At 37.4% G+C, this 12,212-nt stretch overlaps 1 long non-coding RNA gene across 1 annotated transcript; it reads right to left on the bottom strand.

The window, feature by feature from the left end:
* Positions 1 to 4,762: 4,762 nt before the first annotated feature.
* Positions 4,763 to 10,024, bottom strand: LOC111339577 (uncharacterized). Its single transcript, XR_015993154.1, has 5 exons — positions 9,491 to 10,024; positions 8,092 to 8,150; positions 6,345 to 6,385; positions 5,718 to 5,775; positions 4,763 to 5,162 (listed from the first exon to the last, which is right to left on the bottom strand). It is a non-coding gene; the product is annotated as an uncharacterized LOC111339577 (long non-coding RNA).
* Positions 10,025 to 12,212: the final 2,188 nt, after the last annotated feature.

Here is a 12,212-nt window from a genome sequence, read left to right on the forward strand (position 1 = left end):
TTAGAATTTTTGGTGGGGGGGGGGGGGGAAGATAACAAGATTTTATGGAGCTACACATTTTGTAGAAATATCTATAATCACCCCACAGACCCCTACCTCTATTGTTTTAAGGAAAGTAAAGCTAAAGACAACTTCCTGGTGCCTAAGTGTGTTAAACCAAAAAAACTTTCTGTGGATGAGATATAGATATTTTCTGGCACAATACAATCACTGTTCATGTGAACTAGTTTGAAAAAGGCACAATTTACCTGCTGCAATTTTTGCAATTCATATAACATAGTGTTTCAGCTGACCGAAACCCAAGGTGAGCAGTACCAGGGTAGTACTCCGAAAGGGCTGTACCATTCAAATTTTTACGCCCAGTGTTCCTAAGATTTTGTTTTGCAAACTCTCTGTGCTTTTCTTTAGTGGGGGCTTTTCCACATAGTTCATTCTCAAATGTTTTTTGGCAACTCTCTGCATCTGAAACTGTCCAAACTGGTTCTGGACAGATGATCTTCATGTCACCCAGTTGGCTCTGGGGCTTCTGGGATTGGATAAGTGGATTTGGCAGATGAACTGCCAGTAGATAACCTCCTTTCCTTACCATCCCCACAAGTGCATCTAATAATTTTTATTTCTTGCCCAGTCAGTGGGTGTTTAATTGTTTTTAGCTCTTGAAGCTGTTTGTAAACAGCATGACCACATTTTTTTGTTGTCTCGTAGTCATCATTCCCCAACCAAAGGGCAACAGTCAAAACTGTGCTAAGTAAATTGTAAGGCTCAACTAGTTTCAATCTTACACTGGTTTCTCCAGTAAAATGACGAGACCATTTAAGCCACGGAAAGCCATCTGTGTAATCCATTAGAATCAGATAATTGTTGGGTGTATTTATTACACTCTGAGTTCCAGGTTGGGCAAGAAACAATGAAATGTACTTTTCAATGTCAACATGGCCTATAACCACTTCTCCAAATTCATTAAATTCTAGACCAATTTGTTTCAGTAATTCTTTGCGGGTGTCATTCAGATTACCAAAAATCTCGTCTTTACTTAGAATTGGATTGATGCCAGTGGCCACTTCCAATTTTTTCCCCCACTTGTTTCTTAGTACATCTTTTGTTTCCTTTTGTCCAATCACAAGGGACCTGACAATTCCACAAGAAAATTCCAAAAATGCCGAGTGCTGTTTTTTAAAAACACAAGGCATAACAACATCCTTGAAAAAAGAACCATTGTCAATTTCAAGGAGCCAGTCGCAAGAATTAGGTTTGTTCTTTTGAACTATTTCAGTGAACACTTGCCTCTGGTTGTGGAAACCAGTGCTTGGTGAGGGATCTGGACAATACAGTGCTTGAAGTTCTGGGTAGTGCAGGAAAAGTTCATCTCTGAACTTGCATAATTTGCTATAAAAATCATGATTTCCATCACTTCCTTGCAGTAAAAAGACCACAGGTGACACGATTTTGGCAATCTCTGGTAAAACTAAATCCACAAGTTCTTCATCGTTCAGACAGTTCAGCAGTTCACTGACCCTTTGCTTCCTGGAATAAGGATTACTCTTGTCGTCTAAAAATTTTTCTGCACATTGTCTTAATGAAACCCGTTTCCGAGAGGTTGACAAGCCATCCGGTTTGTCCTCCGGATAAAGACGAAGATATTCGTTTAAATTCTTTTTGTTTTGGTAAAATTTACCACAGTTTTGAAATGGGCAATGAAGTCGAATTACTGAATCACATTTTCCTTTGCCCGACAAGACATCCAAACAAATAAAAACAATTAGCCGGCAAAAAAAACAATACACATTTAAAAGTACTTTAAATGCTGAATATCGCCACGTCAAAAAGCTCGCCAATATTGTGCCACCCGCGACAATGGAACTGACTTCCAGAGAGCAACGAAAGCTCGATCAAAACTTCTTTAAAATCAGCACATATAAAAAATAAAATCAACACAAACACACCATTCCCAGAAAAAAGACAGCTTTAATACCAATAACATTTACTGTTGATAAAGCCACAGTTAATCGATTAACTATGATAAAGCGAATGCCCGATCCAGTACATAAGTAAGAAATAAAAAAGCAAACTTCATACAATAATGCATGAGTACATCGAGCTTACGTTTGGATTGTCTGCAATGTTCATCGCGAAAAGCTGTCAAAGTGTGGACACGGAGTTTCTTTTCATGGTAGTAGCTGCATTGTTCAAACTACCCATGACAAGTCTTCTCACTTGTTAAAGTGCGAAAGTCTTTAGCTACATCGACCTCGCATCACGCCAACCGGCCGCCATGATTTGAAAACGGATTGAATCGATGCGCGCGTTGGTTTGTGGGATACGGCATTAAAATTTCTTTCCCCAGGCCCCCGCAATGACGTCACAGATCACCTGGTGCGGATGAATTCGTAGAATTTATCCCGTTTTTCTAGAATTCATTAAAAAAAATGGAAAATCGGGTTAAAGATTGGCTGGCTATGGCAACTTGGGATCTATTTAATTCGGAGGATGAACCCTTAGATTTTACCCCATATTTTTATCAAATTCACTGAAAAAAAATTTGGAAATTCGGGATAAAGATAGCATGTGGGAACTTCGGGTATTAATCACTTGTAAGATGAAGGCTCAGAATTTACCCCGGCCCGTTTTTCTCGAATTCCTTGATCAAATGGGAAATCGGGGTAAAGATGGCATATGGGAACTTATCGTGTTAGCCACTTGCGGATGAATTTGCAGAATTAATCCCGTTTCTCCACAGGGGGTCCTGTGGTGCACAGTCGTCCTCTTGCCTCAAAAATGTTTTTGTTTTTTTAGCGATTTTGAATAAGTCTGATTTCTTTGATGCATTACATTAACGACGAAATCAGACTTATTCAAAATCACTCAAAAAGAAACAGAATTCTCTGAAAATAATGAAAAATTGGGTAAAGATTACACATAACAATTTGGGGTATGTTTCGTTTGCAGGATGAATTGTCCGATTTTACCCCATTTTTTACAGAATTCTTGGAAAAAAGCAAAAAAACGGGACAAAGATTGAATGTGACGTGTTAGGTTGTATTCCTCTTATAGGATGAATATACTCAGATTTTACCCCGTTTATCCTGAATTTACTAATGTACAGTGAACTCTCAACCGGACATTGTGAGAGAGGGGCTCCAAAGAAGATTTTCAAGGACAGCCTAAAGAAGTCACTCAGCACCTGCAACATCGACCAAAAAGAGTGGTCTGACCTGGCTACAGACCGTGGTATCTGGCGCCACACAATCAACCAAGCCACTGCTCAATTTTAGAAAGATAGACGTGAGGTACTTAAAGACAAGCGTCAGAGGAGGAAAGCCCGCGCCGCCTCCACCTTCACTCCTGACTCCACCTTTCTCTGCAGATACTGCCCGCGGATCTGCCTTTCTCCCATCGGTCTGGTCAGCCTCGAACGTGCCTGCAGCCGATGTCAACGTGGACAACCTTTTTAATCTTCGCTCGCGAAGTCAAGCCAACACTCAAAAAACGGAAAATCGGGGTGAAGATTGATTATGAAAAACTATGTATTCCACATGTGGGATTGTCAGATTTAACCAAACTTGTCTCTTATAAACGAAAACAAAAATATGGAAAATTAGGGTAAAGATTTGATATCCCAACTAAGGTTATATTCCACTTGCGTGATGAATTGTCAGAACTTGTCCAGGTCTTCTAGAACTCGTTGAACAAATGGAAAATCGGGGTAAGGGTTGGACACGCCAAGTCACGATGTTAACCACACGAATTCTCCCGATTCCACTTTTTCAACAGTTAATTGAACAAATCTGGGTGAAGATTGGATTCGGAAAAGTTATGATATTACTTGTAGGATGAATTGTCATAATTAACCCCGTGTTTCTAGAGTTGATCGAGAAAGTGGAAAATTGGGGTGAAGATTGGATTTGGCATATTGGGATATATTCTAATTGCTGGATAAATTGTCAGAATTTATTTCCTTTTTTCGAGAATTTCCACATTCAATGAAAAATGGAAAAAGGGGTTAATAATAGATATGTCAAGTTTGGAGGCATTGCCCCTGCAGGGTAGGAGCTGTGAAATTGTTTTGATTTTCGAATGCACTCAAAACATGGAAATAGGGATAAACAGATATACTGCAGTTGTAAGTTAGATCGCTGGAAGTGCACCCTTAATTCGCGTAAGAAAATTTTGGGTCGGGGGGTAGTTGTCAGAAGGCAATAATTGTCGAAGTCAATAATTTTAGCCGGTACTTTGTAGAATTCCCTGCACAAAGCCTTGGGATTATTCGACAAATATCACTTAGTTTGAGGAGATTATTTTGCTGGAAAAGAGAATGTAGCCTTCCCCATAAACTATTTATCAGTCTGCAAGTTTTGGTGTTATGTTTCACCACTGTGATGTTCTGATTGTTGAAAAGGGTCTGCATATTATTCACACCCTTGGAATTTAAGTCAATTTAGCGTGAAAAATGTCTTCAGGCAACGAGAAAATTTCCCAAAGTCCCTGTATACACAGATGCATGTGCATATATTGACGACAAACTATTGATTTATCGTTGCTTGAGAAGCAAAGTGAACGTCTACGTAGAGACCCACGGGTACTATTCACCGTCAGATAAAACATTGTAACAGAATAAGTGAAGGGTTGATTGCAGATGAACTACTGTCATCTCATTCCAACGTGCTGCCTGTTTATTTGTGGAACCGAAGGAGAACTTAACATGACATCAAGACTCACTTAGTAGGGCTTCACAAAAGAAAAATCTATGTAAGCAAAGGACAAGTTTTAAATTTCTCTTCCAAATATTTAATGTCCTCCAATCACATTGACGTACTAATATGGCTGTCCTAATATAAACAAGATCACTAAGCTCACTTAAAAATAAAAAAAAAAGAAACAATATACATTAAATTTATATCCCTGATAGAGTAGTTTTCCAAGAGATCATGATTTCACATATTCGAAAAAAAGAAAAATTAGTGAGTGACATAGATATTATATAGGTTTAAAATTTTAAAAGGGATAACTTAAGTATAGGTATGTGTCGGAAAAATGATCCTCTCCCCTTCTTTGTTTCTCTCTTTTCGTTTGCTCCTCCCTTTTTCTTTGTTCTTCTCTTCCTCTTTCCAGCTGCTCTTCCATAACTATTTCTTGTTCCAGCCAGTCCATGTTAATTACATGCTCTTCAAAACATAGGAAAAGTATCACTTAGTATTATCAATACACGACATTTTACAAAGCTGTTTAGCCCTGAGCCTCTGTGGTTTAATCTTTCCTTCAAAATCCGTAAACATGGCCGTCCAGTGATGGCCTTTGTCAAAAATACCACCAAAAATGTTCATACTAGAGATACAATAACGTTCACCCTAGAATGTGCACATGAACCATTAGGGAGAGTACCTCTTTCCGTGCCAATATTCTTTGATATGCCTGACATCTAAGTCACTGATTATTAATTTTCAAGTAATGTTTTATGTGAGAAAAGAGTAGAAGTTTGATTGCTTCTCAGGGACGAAATGCATCAGTACTTCACTATGCCAGACACCCTCATCTGAAGTTATGTGTAATTCATAACAGCTTTGTTCACTGGTTTTAAACCTCAAAGCAATTTTAAGAACTCCCTTAGAACATTCAATTTAAAAGGGACAATTTCCTGTTGAGTTGTAAAAAATTCTGTTCTATACTGAAAGTATGAGAAACCCTCCCAGGATGGCAGAGAAGAAATTAGTTTATCTCACCACGTGGTCCTCCATCTTGTGCTATGGTAGTCAACTCAGCAAAAATTGATCAACAATCCTATTTTAAAGGGAACGAGAGAATATGGGTGGTTACCAGTTTGCTTGGCACCCAGGTATTCAGAGAAAAACATAAGAGGATATGCAGAGGCTAAAGCCACTGTGTATCAAAGTATTCACTGAACAATCTAAAAGTAATGTAAATTTTTCGTTTTTAGGGCCGATTTATGTGATACGACTTAATCGCATGCGACAAGCTTAAGGTTACTTCCCATTTTCGCGGGTGTCCTTCGGGAAAATTTTGTTTGCACACTACAGTAGTTTCACTAAAATCCTAGCAAACTATATATCAGAAGAAAGCTTCATAAATGTTTATGATAAAAATATATCTCAAGCAACTTTTCTTTCAAGGATGTGTTAGGATCCAATAAGGCGTGAAATGACCAAAGGGTCTTCTATTGAATTTATTGGATATGGGATGCTGCAGCACGAGCTAATTTGCTGCACAGTCTTATTTACTATTCCCACTAATTACACAACACCTGAGCAAAGCATGTCAATTAAAAATAACAAATATGGAGAGGGCAAATTACTTTCAGTAATTTAAAGTGCAAGCAATTTGTTCCTTACCATCATTATTTTGTTTGCTTTCCATTTACAGACTCAATTGGCTGTAATAAAAAAACAAATTCAAACAATTTTACCTTACTTCTTAAAGTAGAAAATCACAAGACTAAACAACAAGTGTAGAAACTTAGACATACTTAGGCTAATACTCTGATTCAAAAATAAACTACCTCCCTGCAAAAAAAAATTATACCACTGTCTGATACCATCCAGTTACTCTCCTATTTTTTTTTCCACTTCTCTTTGCTTTTAATTTGTAAATGCATATCGTGCTTCTCCTCAATGGCAAGAGCCTGAGTTTCCAAGAAAACCCAAATAACTGGAAAGAGTATTGGCAAGAAAGATAACCAAATGAGCAGTGGTATCAAATTAGAGCTTGGAGTAGTTGACCGACCTGAATGACTGCTACACCCATTTTTTTTTTCTCAAGACTATGTGAACTAGATTTGGAGCAAAGAGTGCAATACCTTGCCAAACATCTGCTAAGACTCACTTAAAAGTGTGCATGATTATCATCTCTTGCTGAGATACCACTATTCACTTCAGTGTTTTTATTACTACAAATATGGAGGCTTTGGTAGGATTGGGGAAAGGAGGGACAATGTTTGAGCAGCTGGGAGGGACCAAAATGACAGTGTGGCAGCCATTTATTCCCACTTGGATGGCAAAGTCTGGGGAATCTTCCACTTGAAATTTAAAAGTTTGGACGTCCAAAAGGGTCCATTTTTGGTTGCTATTTCCCAAGTTGGCTAAAAATTATAGCTACTATGAGGGAGAGTATTGACATTGAATTAACGAAAAGAGTAGCTTTTACATATCTGACATCTGTGATGTCTGCGTGGCACTTGATTGATTTTTACCTTTGCCTTGCTCAAAAAATGAAATCGTGCTGAGGACAACATTAGATTTTGGGATATGGTGCTGTGACTTCTAACACAGAATCTTTAATGCAATTACTGAAGGCGAAGGAGTTAATTACCGTATTTATCTGTGTATAAGTCGACCCCCATTTTCGAGGTTGAAAATCAAATTGTTCATAATTTCTAGTAAAGAAAAATTCAGACCGATAGAAATTTCCCAAATGACTGATCTCTTATTTCTGAGAATGTGTTGAAAACACAGTGAATGAAAAAAAAAAAAAAACTGCAGAGCAAAATGTAACCATGTGCTGTGAAGTTTAGTAGCACTTGTTTACATCACCACGATTCATGATTTAAGCATATACGAGCACTTCGATTTACTGGAGAAGTAATTTACCATCTTTTGTAAATTGTTTTGAAAATGAAATCTTCATGCATTTTTTAATGGTTTGAAAGGGCATATGTTGTTGCTTTGTGAAATATTGCTTTCTACATGTGCCTTAGTCTAAGAGTGATGGTAAAATGTACAGGTGCCATCTTTGTCTGTCAGTGGATTGAATCTATTGGGTGAACACCAGAAAAATAATGATATTGACACAAATAAAATGAGGGTTTACTATAGGTATGCTGTGGTTCAGTTTCACCCTTGGTTTAATTCTTTTCATTTTAATAGAAGCCAAATTGATGGTGACACATCATCTCATTATAACTTAAACTCTTAGTCTAGGAGCTAAATTTTATCTTTCTTTACACAAAATGCATTTTCATTCATATCATTAACAAAACCAAAGGAAAATTCTGCTTACACCAAGGACAAAAATTAATCACAACATATACCTTTTCATAACTAGTGCATAATTTGCCAAGGAAATGTTTACGATGGAGCTTACCACCTCATGATCATTGGCAGTTTTCTTTATTTTGCTTTGCTGCTGGTTCTCATCCATGCCTGTATGAATGAAATTAAGTAAGGGTGAAAAGATTAGTATTTTCTTTGCAAAGATAGTTGCAGAGAGTGTCTCCACTAATGTATGGATCACCAAATGCTCACAATGAAAGCCCACAAGACCAAGTTCTTGCTCTTGTAGGAGCAATAATTACTAATAATAGGCAATAGTCTGTAAAGAATTAAGTATTCATTTGTGCATGAATTAGTATTTATTTCATTTCAATATCTGAAACACATAGTTGAAAAAGAATGTAAAGCCTAGTAACATATAACATACATATTATTATCATATTCCTTATGATTTAGTTCAAAGGGCTTTACTCTAAATAGATTAAACGAAAGAAAGTGGCATACGTCAGCCACTGATTTAAATGGAAAAGCACATATCAAGTGAAGAGTAATTTTGCAGCATATCTGTCCCCTTCTGGGCGAGCAAAGAGAATGATTTAATACATTGTAACCCAACTGTTCTTGCGGGAGAGCATGGGAGAGAACACCCTATCCTTTATAAAAGATACCAGATCTTCATTACGTGTCAGCAGTTTGTGGGTTAACTTTCCAGGATATGTGATGTTTGACATCAACCATACCGGAGGTTGAATTTTTTCGTAGTGCCATACAATTATTAATGAATACATGTCTTCCACTGTATCCATAATAACCATCAATGTAGACAATATGAGATTGCTACATGTAACATAATTAACAATTATTCCAGGAGCGCGCATTGAATATGAGATGATAGATAGCCAACGAGGAGCATAGCGCCAAGTTGGCTAGAATCATCTCATATCCAACAAGCGCGAGTGGAATAATTGTTTTATTAAAAACACTAAATTAAATTTTATTAAATTTTCAGCTCCCGTTTAATTTTAAGCTGATATGTCCGCTTACCATATTTGCAGGTTATGGTATATTGGCTGATATACCATAATGGCTAAGCCAATAAAAATTCTTAAATTGCATTATCCAATGATCTAGTTTTTAATAATAAAAATTATTAAAAACTAGCAAAAACTTCCAAGCGCGGTCGTGGAATAATTGTTAATTATAATGAGGCTAGAAGAAAATCACAAATTTTCGGTCATTGAAACAACGAGATCTGTCTCGTTTTTTAATTATGTATCATCTAGTTTTGCATGTCCCAAGCAAAATAAAAAACAAAAAATCATTCCTCGACACAGAAGGACTCAATGAATCCACGTTAGTAGTTACTCGGACGCTTTATCGGTATACATCTGACAGTATTTAGCCCGAAACTTGAACGCGATCTTTGAAGAATGGTTGTAATACTTAAATTTAACAATAAATACTGGCATGAAGTGCAACCGAAACCTTACCTTACTATTTCCGACAGAAAAGAACAACTTCGATCACCGACGCACTCCAAACTAATAAGGTCCGAAGCCACGAGGCAACGTCAAATTCTCGTCTTCCTAAGCTTTCCAACGTATCGAAGAAAATTTCGCCAATATTTCGCACTTAAAAACGCAACCAGAATTTTAATCTTTCACCAATCCGAAGTGTCCCAAAAGGCATCAAGGATAGCTCGTGAAACAAGGATATCCCGTGAAATTCTTAACCTTCGAGCGCGGAAAATTGAATGTTGAATCTTCTCACAATAGGCCATTTTACAGTTGTGTACTTTGATTCAGAGTGAGGCTTAAGATGACCTTGTTGTGATAGAGACCTGTTTCAAGTTAGCATGATCACAAAATGATTTATATTTGAAAGGCAGCAAGGTTTGTATCACAAGATCATCTCTAGCCTCACTCCCGTTCAAAAGCTTGGCAACCAAGCACCCAACTGTGAAATGGACTATTTTACTTTGCAACCCACCCTAGTTGGGAAGTGACACGCAGAAGACACGTTCACAAAGCCTTTTGATTGGAAGGAATAAAACCGCATTCTATTGGTTATTAGTTGTGGACTGTGTTCACAATATCCTAGACATTTTAAATAATGTTCAAGGCGTACATAACAGTCATGGAAATGTTCAGCTTCTTGTTGGTAAAGTAGATTTTTTGCAAAGTATGTTGGTAAATCTAGACATCGATGGTTTCATAACAGAAACCATGAGAAGAGCTCATAGCTTGCTGGTAGAAATCGAAAGAACTGAGAATACTTATGGAGGTTATAGCGCTAGCGTGGAACAAGATGGTAGATGTGGATGACCCTCGTACGTAATTAATAAGCAAAGAACAGCTCTCAGCCCTTCCCGGCGCCATATTGAATGTGTAACCGCGCAAACATGATAGCGAGATTAGTGTTGAGTTGCGAGTTCTGATGAGAGTTTAGTGAAATGTGGTGGTGCTCTGTCCTTTTCATCGAGATATTTCGACAATGAACGATACTTTCCCTACGCAGGATATTCCTCCTTCTTCTTCGAAAATAAGAGAAGACACTGTGCCGCTTTTTGGTTTTGCTAATAGCTATTATGACTCAACAGGCAATCCAACAAGTCTGCATTTCTTCTCGTTTCCGAATGACGTCCAGCAGCGAATCAGATGGTGCAATCTCCTGAAGCGCCAGCATGGAAAGGACGGATTCTTCATCACAAATCAACTTTTTTGTGCTCAGAAAATTTCAAAAAAGAAGACACGCGAAAAAAACGTGGACAGGTCGCTGGAAATTGGTGAAAGGTTTATAATGTTTGTACGGTTGTTTTGTTGCTTGGATACCGAAAGAAAATGTCTGCTTTGGTTTTCGGTATTGAAGCGTTTATGCTGGGATTTTTTCTCCTTATTAAAAAGGTGACATTTATATTTCTTTGTGCACTGTGGTCTTATACGATATCTGTGAACGGAATGTAAAATTATAAAATTGTAATGTAAAATTAAAATGTAAAATTATAAATTTATAAAATGAGGAGTTTAATTATTATATATATGGGCAGAACCATCTCGATTTAACTGGTCAGTACCGAAAAACTATGGAAAATGCCTGCTAAAAGGGTCCTGGTAGCAACTGTGACAACTCAAGGAGAGTCATTTGAAGTTGAACAGGAATTATTCCACCAAGAAGTTAAAGCACCTGTGTCAACTGTCAATGCTGCTTCGCCTTCACCAGCTCAAATTTAATGCTCAAATTTAATGCTCAAATTGATTTAGGTGTAATATTTCCTTACATTAAGAAATATTAGTATTAATGTTGTTAGTATTCAGGGAAAAAAGATGATGTTAGGCTTGTGAAATCAAGATAAGGTACCATTCTACATTGTGGAAATAAGGGAAGTGATTGGCATGACAATAAAATGCGAGTTAAACTATGTCTTTATGGGAAGGAGCTTCAAAATTCTATTCTTCAAACATAACATTTCGAAGAGCCCATTGACAATAATTAACATATTATTCACAGATAAAAAAATAAACAGTTCTGTACAGTCTAAAATAATCCTAGTTTTGCATATTGAGCATACTCTTGCAGTATATTCTTGTGAACGAGTTCTTGTGCTGGAAATGGGAAAGGTTCTTTTAGTTCCACATAGAGGAGCTTAATCCATGTAATGCAGATTCTGGACACCAGGCTTGTGCTGATCCCAAATCTATCAGCAAGATCTTGTACAAATAACCCAGCCTTTAGTCTCATAACTATGAGCAAAAATTCATCCAAGAATGACAGTTTCTTGAAGGCCCCGGCTTATTTCTGTTATCATCTATTTGGTATGGCTGACTCTCTTTCAACAGTTTCCCTTCTTTCAGGTACTGTATCTTTGCCAGCATTGGTTCAATAAAATTGTAGAAGCTTATGAGTGCTCCATAGTTTGGGAATCCATCCCTCTCATTTTCAACTTCACTTAGTTTTTCTTTCAAGTCAGCTAATTGTACTTGCAGTAGCTCCATTTCCCATTGCAGCTTAAGGACATCTGATTGTTGCAAGGCTGGTGAAGATGAAGCAGCATTGAAAGTTGACACAGCTGCTTCAACTTCTTGGTGAAAGAATTCCTGTTCAACTTCAAATGACTCTTCTTGAGTTGTCACAGTTGCTACTGGGACCCTTTAAGCAGGCATTTTCTGTGGTTTTTTCGGTACTGACTTGTTAAATCGAGATGGTTCTGCCCAC

Source organism: Stylophora pistillata, chromosome 11, assembly GCF_964205215.1.
Source record: "Stylophora pistillata chromosome 11, jaStyPist1.2, whole genome shotgun sequence".
Classification (NCBI taxonomy): domain Eukaryota; kingdom Metazoa; phylum Cnidaria; class Anthozoa; order Scleractinia; family Pocilloporidae; genus Stylophora; species Stylophora pistillata.